The sequence below is a fragment of the Micromesistius poutassou genome (genome assembly GCF_964030765.1).
Source record: "Micromesistius poutassou genome assembly, chromosome: 7".
NCBI lineage: Eukaryota > Metazoa > Chordata > Actinopteri > Gadiformes > Gadidae > Micromesistius > Micromesistius poutassou.
Genome location: NC_140277.1, coordinates 19940083 through 19951739, shown reverse-complemented (window position 1 = coordinate 19951739; position 11657 = coordinate 19940083).

The following is an 11657-nucleotide window of genomic DNA, read 5'->3' as shown; positions in this document are numbered from 1 at the left end:
AAACACACACACAAACACACACACACACAAACACACACCAGGATCAGAGGTGAGCTGCTGAGCTGTAGAATAGGGTCATGACCTCTGTCCGTTAATAACAACAGCACACATCCCGTTCCAGTGTGTGACTGTGTGACCCTGGTGTGTTCTTCCTCTCTTCTGCTGTTCCTCTCTCACCTGGACGGCCCACAGGCCAGAGCCTGGCCGTGGAGGAGGGGTGATGGAGGCGTGTCTCCAGAAGGTGTCTCTGGAGAAGCAGTAGCTCTCCTTTAACCAAAACATGACCGGGCACATGCCAGCATGTACCCGAACGCTGAGGCAGGTCGCTCGACATGCATTCAGAGGAATCGCTTTGGACAAATTTGAGGCTATAAGATGCTTCAAATACGTTTAAATGCCAAATTGTGTATTTCTGAGCACAAAGAGAGAGACAAAAAGAGCACAAAGAGAGAGACAATCACTTAGTCCATTCAGACGCACACACACATTCACACCCCCCTGGAACACACAGAAAATCACACACACACACACACACACACTTGAACGACAAAAAACAACAACGTTAGCATGAAAACCAAAACTTAAAATAACACTCACTCACTCACTCACTCGTCATTGGACATCTGGACATCCATGCACTGATGAAGAGGCAGCACAAACACAGCAAAGATGCACTTGAAGAACATGCATGAGCCTTCATAGAAACTATATGTGATCGCACATATATGCAGAAACATGTGCCCACACACACACACACACACACATTAACTCTGATAGAAGTAAGACATTGTCTGGTGATTTCTTTATAATTGTGATAATATGACATTGTGCCTGATTAAGTTATTGGTGGTAAAGTGGGTCAGAATGGAGGAGAAATCCAATTATCTCTCAGTGTCCTCTGAGGTGTGTCTTTAATTATCGACTTTATAGAACTCTCTGCGTCTCTTTGTTTCTCTATTGTCACCCTGCCATGCCTTCCCCTCTCCCCTCTCTGTGTCTCTTCATTTATCAGCCACCCCAGGCCTTTTGTTCTGCTATGTGTGAATCCTAAACTCCATCAGCCCGCATTTCTTTGGCTGGTTCAATAAAAAATACCTTTTTGGGTTTGTTAGTTATTTCGATTTATACATATTGCTTGTGTTAGTGTGTATGGATGGTTTAGTACCTGTGTTAGTGTGTATGGATGGTTTAGTACCTGTGTTAGTGTGTATGGATGGTTTAGTACCTGTGTTAGTGTGGATGGTTTAGTACCTGTGTTAGTGTGTATGGATGGTTTAGTACCTGTGTTAGTGTGGATGGATGGTTTAGTACCTGTGTTAGTGTGGATGGTTTAGTACCTGTGTTAGTGTGGATGGTTTAGTACCTGTGTTAGTGTGTATGGATGGTTTAGTACCTGTGTTAGTGTGGATGGTTTAGTACCTGTGTTAGTGTGGATGGTTTAGTACCTGTGTTAGTGTGGATGGTTTAGTACCTGTGTTAGTGTGGATGGTTTAGTACCTGTGTTAGTGTGGATGGTTTAGTACCTGTGTTAGTGTGGATGGTTTAGTACCTGTGTTAGTGTGGATGGTTTAGTACCTGTGTTAGTGTGGATGGATGGTTTAGTACCTGTGTTAGTGTGGATGGTTTAGTACCTGTGTTAGTGTGGATGGTTTAGTACCTGTGTTAGTGTGGATGGTTTAGTACCTGTGTTAGTGTGGATGGTTTAGTACCTGTGTTAGTGTGGATGGTTTAGTACCTGTGTTAGTGTGGATGGTTTAGTACCTGTGTTAGTGTGGATGGATGGTTTAGTACCTGTGTTAGTGTGTATGGATGGTTTAGTACCTGTGTTAGTGTGGATGGTTTAGTACCTGTGTTAGTGTGGATGGTTTAGTACCTGTGTTAGTGTGGATGGTTTAGTACCTGTGTTAGTGTGGATGGTTTAGTACCTGTGTTAGTGTGGATGGTTTAGTACCTGTGTTAGTGTGGATGGTTTAGTACCTGTGTTAGTGTGGATGGTTTAGTACCTGTGTTAGTGTGGATGGTTTAGTACCTGTGTTAGTGTGGATGGTTTAGTACCTGTGTTAGTGTGGATGGATGGTTTAGTACCTGTGTTAGTGTGTATGGATGGTTTAGTACCTGTGTTAGTGTGGATGGTTTAGTACCTGTGTTAGTGTGTATGGATGGTTTAGTACCTGTGTTAGTGTGGATGGATGGTTTAGTACCTGTGTTAGTGTGTATGGATGGTTTAGTACCTGTGTTAGTGTGGATGGATGGTTTAGTACCTGTGTTAGTGTGGATGGTTTAGTACCTGTGTTAGTGTGGATGGTTTAGTACCTGTGTTAGTGTGGATGGTTTAGTACCTGTGTTAGTGTGGATGGATGGTTTAGTACCTGTGTTAGTGTGGATGGTTTAGTACCTGTGTTAGTGTGGATGGTTTAGTACCTGTGTTAGTGTGGATGGTTTAGTACCTGTGTTAGTGTGGATGGTTTAGTACCTGTGTTAGTGTGGATGGTTTAGTACCTGTGTTAGTGTGGATGGTTTAGTACCTGTGTTAGTGTGGATGGTTTAGTACCTGTGTTAGTGTGGATGGTTTAGTACCTGTGTTAGTGTGTATGGTTTAGTACCTGTGTTAGTGTGGATGGTTTAGTACCTGTGTTAGTGTGGATGGATGGTTTAGTACCTGTGTTAGTGTGGATGGTTTAGTACCTGTGTTAGTGTGGATGGTTTAGTACCTGTGTTAGTGTGTATGGATGGTTTAGTACCTGTGTTAGTGTGGATGGTTTAGTACCTGTGTTAGTGTGGATGGTTTAGTACCTGTGTTAGTGTGGATGGTTTAGTACCTGTGTTAGTGTGGATGGTTTAGTACCTGTGTTAGTGTGGATGGTTTAGTACCTGTGTTAGTGTGGATGGTTTAGTACCTGTGTTAGTGTGGATGGATGGTTTAGTACCTGTGTTAGTGTGGATGGCTTAGTACCTGTGTTAGTGTGGATGGTTTAGTACCTGTGTTAGTGTGTATGGATGGTTTAGTACCTGTGTTAGTGTGGATGGTTTAGTACCTGTGTTAGTGTGGATGGTTTAGTACCTGTGTTAGTGTGGATGGTTTAGTACCTGTGTTAGTGTGGATGGTTTAGTACCTGTGTTAGTGTGGATGGATGGTTTAGTACCTGTGTTAGTGTGGATGGTTTAGTACCTGTGTTAGTGTGGATGGTTTAGTACCTGTGTTAGTGTGGATGGATGGTTTAGTACCTGTGTTAGTGTGGATGGATGGTTTAGTACCTGTGTTAGTGTGGATGGTTTAGTACCTGTGTTAGTGTGGATGGTTTAGTACCTGTGTTAGTGTGGATGGTTTAGTACCTGTGTTAGTGTGGATGGTTTAGTACCTGTGTTAGTGTGGATGGTTTAGTACCTGTGTTAGTGTGGATGGTTTAGTACCTGTGTTAGTGTGGATGGTTTAGTACCTGTGTTAGTGTGGATGGTTTAGTACCTGTGTTAGTGTGGATGGTTTAGTACCTGTGTTAGTGTGGATGGTTTAGTACCTGTGTTAGTGTGGATGGTTTAGTACCTGTGTTAGTGTGGATGGTTTAGTACCTGTGTTAGTGTGGATGGATGGTTTAGTACCTGTGTTAGTGTGGATGGTTTAGTACCTGTGTTAGTGTGGATGGTTTAGTACCTGTGTTAGTGTGGATGGTTTAGTACCTGTGTTAGTGTGGATGGTTTAGTACCTGTGTTAGTGTGTATGGATGGTTTAGTACCTGTGTTAGTGTGGATGGTTTAGTACCTGTGTTAGTGTGGATGGTTTAGTACCTGTGTTAGTGTGTATGGATGGTTTAGTACCTGTGTTAGTGTGGATGGTTTAGTACCTGTGTTAGTGTGGATGGTTTAGTACCTGTGTTAGTGTGGATGGTTTAGTACCTGTGTTAGTGTGGATGGTTTAGTACCTGTGTTAGTGTGGATGGATGGTTTAGTACCTGTGTTAGTGTGGATGGTTTAGTACCTGTGTTAGTGTGGATGGTTTAGTACCTGTGTTAGTGTGGATGGATGGTTTAGTACCTGTGTTAGTGTGGATGGTTTAGTACCTGTGTTAGTGTGGATGGTTTAGTACCTGTGTTAGTGTGGATGGTTTAGTACCTGTGTTAGTGTGGATGGTTTAGTACCTGTGTTAGTGTGGATGGTTTAGTACCTGTGTTAGTGTGGATGGTTTAGTACCTGTGTTAGTGTGGATGGTTTAGTACCTGTGTTAGTGTGGATGGATGGTTTAGTACCTGTGTTAGTGTGGATGGTTTAGTACCTGTGTTAGTGTGGATGGTTTAGTACCTGTGTTAGTGTGGATGGTTTAGTACCTGTGTTAGTGTGGATGGTTTAGTACCTGTGTTAGTGTGGATGGTTTAGTACCTGTGTTAGTGTGTATGGATGGTTTAGTACCTGTGTTAGTGTGGATGGTTTAGTACCTGTGTTAGTGTGGATGGTTTAGTACCTGTGTTAGTGTGGATGGATGGTTTAGTACCTGTGTTAGTGTGGATGGTTTAGTACCTGTGTTAGTGTGGATGGTTTAGTACCTGTGTTAGTGTGGATGGTTTAGTACCTGTGTTAGTGTGGATGGTTTAGTACCTGTGTTAGTGTGGATGGTTTAGTACCTGTGTTAGTGTGTATGGATGGTTTAGTACCTGTGTTAGTGTGGATGGTTTAGTACCTGTGTTAGTGTGGATGGTTTAGTACCTGTGTTAGTGTGTATGGATGGTTTAGTACCTGTGTTAGTGTGGATGGTTTAGTACCTGTGTTAGTGTGGATGGTTTAGTACCTGTGTTAGTGTGGATGGTTTAGTACCTGTGTTAGTGTGTATGGATGGTTTAGTACCTGTGTTAGTGTGGATGGTTTAGTACCTGTGTTAGTGTGGATGGTTTAGTACCTGTGTTAGTGTGGATGGTTTAGTACCTGTGTTAGTGTGGATGGTTTAGTACCTGTGTTAGTGTGGATGGATGGTTTAGTACCTGTGTTAGTGTGGATGGTTTAGTACCTGTGTTAGTGTGGATGGTTTAGTACCTGTGTTAGTGTGGATGGTTTAGTACCTGTGTTAGTGTGGATGGTTTAGTACCTGTGTTAGTGTGGATGGTTTAGTACCTGTGTTAGTGTGGATGGTTTAGTACCTGTGTTAGTGTGGATGGTTTAGTACCTGTGTTAGTGTGGATGGTTTAGTACCTGTGTTAGTGTGGATGGATGGTTTAGTACCTGTGTTAGTGTGTATGGATGGTTTAGTACCTGTGTTAGTGTGGATGGTTTAGTACCTGTGTTAGTGTGGATGGTTTAGTACCTGTGTTAGTGTGGATGGTTTAGTACCTGTGTTAGTGTGGATGGTTTAGTACCTGTGTTAGTGTGTATGGATGGTTTAGTACCTGTGTTAGTGTGTATGGATGGTTTAGTACCTGTGTTAGTGTGGATGGTTTAGTACCTGTGTTAGTGTGTATGGATGGTTTAGTACCTGTGTTAGTGTGGATGGTTTAGTACCTGTGTTAGTGTGGATGGTTTAGTACCTGTGTTAGTGTGGATGGTTTAGTACCTGTGTTAGTGTGTATGGATGGTTTAGTACCTGTGTTAGTGTGTATGGATGGTTTAGTACCTGTGTTAGTGTGGATGGTTTAGTACCTGTGTTAGTGTGGATGGTTTAGTACCTGTGTTAGTGTGGATGGTTTAGTACCTGTGTTAGTGTGGATGGTTTAGTACCTGTGTTAGTGTGTGTGGATGGTTTAGTACCTGTGTTAGTGTGGATGGTTTAGTACCTGTGTTAGTGTGGATGGTTTAGTACCTGTGTTAGTGTGGATGGTTTAGTACCTGTGTTAGTGTGGATGGATGGCTTAGTACCTGTGTTAGTGTGGATGGTTTAGTACCTGTGTTAGTGTGTATGGATGGTTTAGTACCTGTGTTAGTGTGGATGGATGGTTTAGTACCTGTGTTAGTGTGGATGGTTTAGTACCTGTGTTAGTGTGTATGGATGGTTTAGTACCTGTGTTAGTGTGGATGGTTTAGTACCTGTGTTAGTGTGGATGGTTTAGTACCTGTGTTAGTGTGGATGGTTTAGTACCTGTGTTAGTGTGTATGGATGGTTTAGTACCTGTGTTAGTGTGGATGGTTTAGTACCTGTGTTAGTGTGTATGGATGGTTTAGTACCTGTGTTAGTGTGGATGGTTTAGTACCTGTGTTAGTGTGGATGGTTTAGTACCTGTGTTAGTGTGGATGGATGGTTTAGTACCTGTGTTAGTGTGGATGGTTTAGTACCTGTGTTAGTGTGGATGGTTTAGTACCTGTGTTAGTGTGGATGGTTTAGTACCTGTGTTAGTGTGGATGGTTTAGTACCTGTGTTAGTGTGGATGGTTTAGTACCTGTGTTAGTGTGGATGGTTTAGTACCTGTGTTAGTGTGGATGGTTTAGTACCTGTGTTAGTGTGTATGGATGGTTTAGTACCTGTGTTAGTGTGGATGGTTTAGTACCTGTGTTAGTGTGGATGGTTTAGTACCTGTGTTAGTGTGGATGGTTTAGTACCTGTGTTAGTGTGTATGGATGGTTTAGTACCTGTGTTAGTGTGTATGGATGGTTTAGTACCTGTGTTAGTGTGGATGGTTTAGTACCTGTGTTAGTGTGGATGGTTTAGTACCTGTGTTAGTGTGGATGGTTTAGTACCTGTGTTAGTGTGGATGGATGGCTTAGTACCTGTGTTAGTGTGGATGGTTTAGTACCTGTGTTAGTGTGTATGGATGGTTTAGTACCTGTGTTAGTGTGGATGGATGGTTTAGTACCTGTGTTAGTGTGGATGGTTTAGTACCTGTGTTAGTGTGGATGGTTTAGTACCTGTGTTAGTGTGGATGGTTTAGTACCTGTGTTAGTGTGGATGGTTTAGTACCTGTGTTAGTGTGTATGGATGGTTTAGTACCTGTGTTAGTGTGGATGGTTTAGTACCTGTGTTAGTGTGGATGGTTTAGTACCTGTGTTAGTGTGGATGGTTTAGTACCTGTGTTAGTGTGTATGGATGGCTTAGTACCTGTGTTAGTGTGGATGGTTTAGTACCTGTGTTAGTGTGCATGGATGGTTTAGTACCTGTGTTAGTGTGGATGGTTTAGTACCTGTGTTAGTGTGTATGGATGGTTTAGTACCTGTGTTAGTGTGGATGGTTTAGTACCTGTGTTAGTGTGGATGGTTTAGTACCTGTGTTAGTATGGATGGTTTAGTACCTGTGTTAGTGTGGATGGTTTAGTACCTGTGTTAGTGTGGATGGTTTAGTACCTGTGTTAGTGTGTATGGATGGTTTAGTACCTGTGTTAGTGTGGATGGTTTAGTACCTGTGTTAGTGTGGATGGTTTAGTACCTGTGTTAGTGTGGATGGTTTAGTACCTGTGTTAGTGTGTATGGATGGTTTAGTACCTGTGTTAGTGTGGATGGTTTAGTACCTGTGTTAGTGTGGATGGTTTAGTACCTGTGTTAGTGTGTATGGATGGTTTAGTGCCTGTGTTAGTGTGGATGGTTTAGTACCTGTGTTAGTGTGGATGGTTTAGTACCTGTGTTAGTGTGGATGGTTTAGTACCTGTGTTAGTGTGTATGGATGGTTTAGTACCTGTGTTAGTGTGGATGGTTTAGTACCTGTGTTAGTGTGGATGGTTTAGTACCTGTGTTAGTGTGGATGGATGGTTTAGTACCTGTGTTAGTGTGGATGGTTTAGTACCTGTGTTAGTGTGGATGGTTTAGTACCTGTGTTAGTGTGGATGGTTTAGTACCTGTGTTAGTGTGGATGGTTTAGTACCTGTGTTAGTGTGGATGGTTTAGTACCTGTGTTAGTGTGGATGGTTTAGTACCTGTGTTAGTGTGGATGGTTTAGTACCTGTGTTAGTGTGTATGGATGGTTTAGTACCTGTGTTAGTGTGGATGGTTTAGTACCTGTGTTAGTGTGGATGGTTTAGTACCTGTGTTAGTGTGGATGGTTTAGTACCTGTGTTAGTGTGTATGGATGGTTTAGTACCTGTGTTAGTGTGTATGGATGGTTTAGTACCTGTGTTAGTGTGGATGGTTTAGTACCTGTGTTAGTGTGGATGGTTTAGTACCTGTGTTAGTGTGGATGGTTTAGTACCTGTGTTAGTGTGGATGGATGGCTTAGTACCTGTGTTAGTGTGGATGGTTTAGTACCTGTGTTAGTGTGTATGGATGGTTTAGTACCTGTGTTAGTGTGGATGGATGGTTTAGTACCTGTGTTAGTGTGGATGGTTTAGTACCTGTGTTAGTGTGTATGGATGGTTTAGTACCTGTGTTAGTGTGGATGGTTTAGTACCTGTGTTAGTGTGGATGGTTTAGTACCTGTGTTAGTGTGGATGGATGGTTTAGTACCTGTGTTAGTGTGGATGGTTTAGTACCTGTGTTAGTGTGGATGGTTTAGTACCTGTGTTAGTGTGGATGGTTTAGTACCTGTGTTAGTGTGGATGGTTTAGTACCTGTGTTAGTGTGGATGGTTTAGTACCTGTGTTAGTGTGGATGGTTTAGTACCTGTGTTAGTGTGTATGGATGGTTTAGTACCTGTGTTAGTGTGGATGGTTTAGTACCTGTGTTAGTGTGGATGGTTTAGTACCTGTGTTAGTGTGGATGGTTTAGTACCTGTGTTAGTGTGTATGGATGGTTTAGTACCTGTGTTAGTGTGTATGGATGGTTTAGTACCTGTGTTAGTGTGGATGGTTTAGTACCTGTGTTAGTGTGGATGGTTTAGTACCTGTGTTAGTGTGGATGGTTTAGTACCTGTGTTAGTGTGGATGGTTTAGTACCTGTGTTAGTGTGGATGGTTTAGTACCTGTGTTAGTGTGGATGGTTTAGTACCTGTGTTAGTGTGGATGGATGGCTTAGTACCTGTGTTAGTGTGGATGGTTTAGTACCTGTGTTAGTGTGTATGGATGGTTTAGTACCTGTGTTAGTGTGGATGGATGGTTTAGTACCTGTGTTAGTGTGGATGGTTTAGTACCTGTGTTAGTGTGGATGGTTTAGTACCTGTGTTAGTGTGTATGGATGGTTTAGTACCTGTGTTAGTGTGGATGGATGGTTTAGTACCTGTGTTAGTGTGGATGGATGGTTTAGTACCTGTGTTAGTGTGGATGGTTTAGTACCTGTGTTAGTGTGGATGGTTTAGTACCTGTGTTAGTGTGTATGGATGGTTTAGTACCTGTGTTAGTGTGGATGGTTTAGTACCTGTGTTAGTGTGGATGGTTTAGTACCTGTGTTAGTGTGGATGGATGGTTTAGTACCTGTATTAGTGTGTATGGATGGTTTAGTACCTGTGTTAGTGTGGATGGTTTAGTACCTGTGTTAGTGTGGATGGTTTTGTACCTGTGTTAGTGTGGATGGTTTAGTACCTGTGTTAGTGTGGATGGTTTAGTACCTGTGTTAGTGTGGATGGTTTAGTACCTGTGTTAGTGTGTATGGATGGTTTAGTACCTGTATTAGTGTGTATGGATGGTTTAGTACCTGTATTAGTGTGTATGGATGGTTTAGTACCTGTGTTAGTGTGGATGGTTTAGTACCTGTGTTAGTGTGGATGGTTTAGTACCTGTGTTAGTGTGGATGGTTTAGTACCTGTGTTAGTGTGGATGGTTTAGTACCTGTGTTAGTGTGGATGGTTTAGTACCTGTGTTAGTGTGGATGGTTTAGTACCTGTGTTAGTGTGGATGGTTTAGTACCTGTGTTAGTGTGTATGGATGGTTTAGTACCTGTATTAGTGTGTATGGATGGTTTAGTACCTGTGTTAGTGTGGATGGTTTAGTACCTGTGTTAGTGTGGATGGTTTAGTACCTGTGTTAGTGTGGATGGATGGTTTAGTACCTGTGTTAGTGTGGATGGTTTAGTACCTGTGTTAGTGTGGATGGTTTAGTACCTGTGTTAGTGTGGATGGTTTAGTACCTGTGTTAGTGTGGATGGTTTAGTACCTGTGTTAGTGTGGATGGTTTAGTACCTGTGTTAGTGTGGATGGTTTAGTACCTGTGTTAGTGTGGATGGTTTAGTACCTGTGTTAGTGTGTATGGATGGTTTAGTACCTGTGTTAGTGTGTATGGATGGTTTAGTACCTGTGTTAGTGTGGATGGTTTAGTACCTGTGTTAGTGTGTATGGATGGTTTAGTACCTGTGTTAGTGTGGATGGTTTAGTACCTGTGTTAGTGTGGATGGTTTAGTACCTGTGTTAGTGTGGATGGTTTAGTACCTGTGTTAGTGTGGATGGTTTAGTACCTGTGTTAGTGTGGATGGTTTAGTACCTGTGTTAGTGTGGATGGTTTAGTACCTGTGTTAGTGTGGATGGTTTAGTACCTGTGTTAGTGTGGATGGTTTAGTACCTGTGTTAGTGTGGATGGTTTAGTACCTGTGTTAGTGTGGATGGTTTAGTACCTGTGTTAGTGTGGATGGTTTAGTACCTGTGTTAGTGTGGATGGTTTAGTACCTGTGTTAGTGTGGATGGCTTAGTACCTGTGTTAGTGTGGATGGATGGTTTAGTACCTGTGTTAGTGTGGATGGATGGTTTAGTACCTGTGTTAGTGTGGATGGTTTAGTACCTGTGTTAGTGTGGATGGATGGTTTAGTACCTGTGTTAGTGTGGATGGATGGTTTAGTACCTGTGTTAGTGTGGATGGTTTAGTACCTGTGTTAGTGTGGATGGTTTAGTACCTGTGTTAGTGTGGATGGTTTAGTACCTGTGTTAGTGTGTATGGATGGTTTAGTACCTGTGTTAGTGTGGATGGTTTAGTACCTGTGTTAGTGTGTATGGATGGTTTAGTACCTGTGTTAGTGTGGATGGTTTAGTACCTGTGTTAGTGTGGATGGTTTAGTACCTGTGTTAGTGTGGATGGATGGTTTAGTACCTGTGTTAGTGTGGATGGATGGTTTAGTACCTGTGTTAGTGTGGATGGTTTAGTACCTGTGTTAGTGTGGATGGTTTAGTACCTGTGTTAGTGTGGATGGTTTAGTACCTGTGTTAGTGTGGATGGTTTAGTACCTGTGTTAGTGTGTATGGATGGTTTAGTACCTGTGTTAGTGTGGATGGATGGTTTAGTACCTGTGTTAGTGTGGATGGTTTAGTACCTGTGTTAGTGTGGATGGTTTAGTACCTGTGTTAGTGTGGATGGATGGTTTAGTACCTGTGTTAGTGTGTATGGATGGTTTAGTACCTGTGTTAGTGTGGATGGTTTAGTACCTGTGTTAGTGTGGATGGTTTAGTACCTGTGTTAGTGTGGATGGTTTAGTACCTGTGTTAGTGTGTATGGATGGTTTAGTACCTGTGTTAGTGTGGATGGATGGTTTAGTACCTGTGTTAGTGTGGATGGTTTAGTACCTGTGTTAGTGTGGATGGATGGTTTAGTACCTGTGTTAGTGTGGATGGTTTAGTACCTGTGTTAGTGTGGATGGTTTAGTACCTGTGTTAGTGTGGATGGTTTAGTACCTGTGTTAGTGTGGATGGTTTAGTACCTGTGTTAGTGTGGATGGATGGTTTAGTACCTGTGTTAGTGTGGATGGTTTAGTACCTGTGTTAGTGTGGATGGTTTAGTACCTGTGTTAGTGTGGATGGTTTAGTACCTGTGTTAGTGTGGATGGTTTAGTACCTGTGTTAGTGTGGATGGATGGTTTAGTACCTGTGTTAGTGTGGATGGTTTAGTACCTGTGTTAGTGTGGAT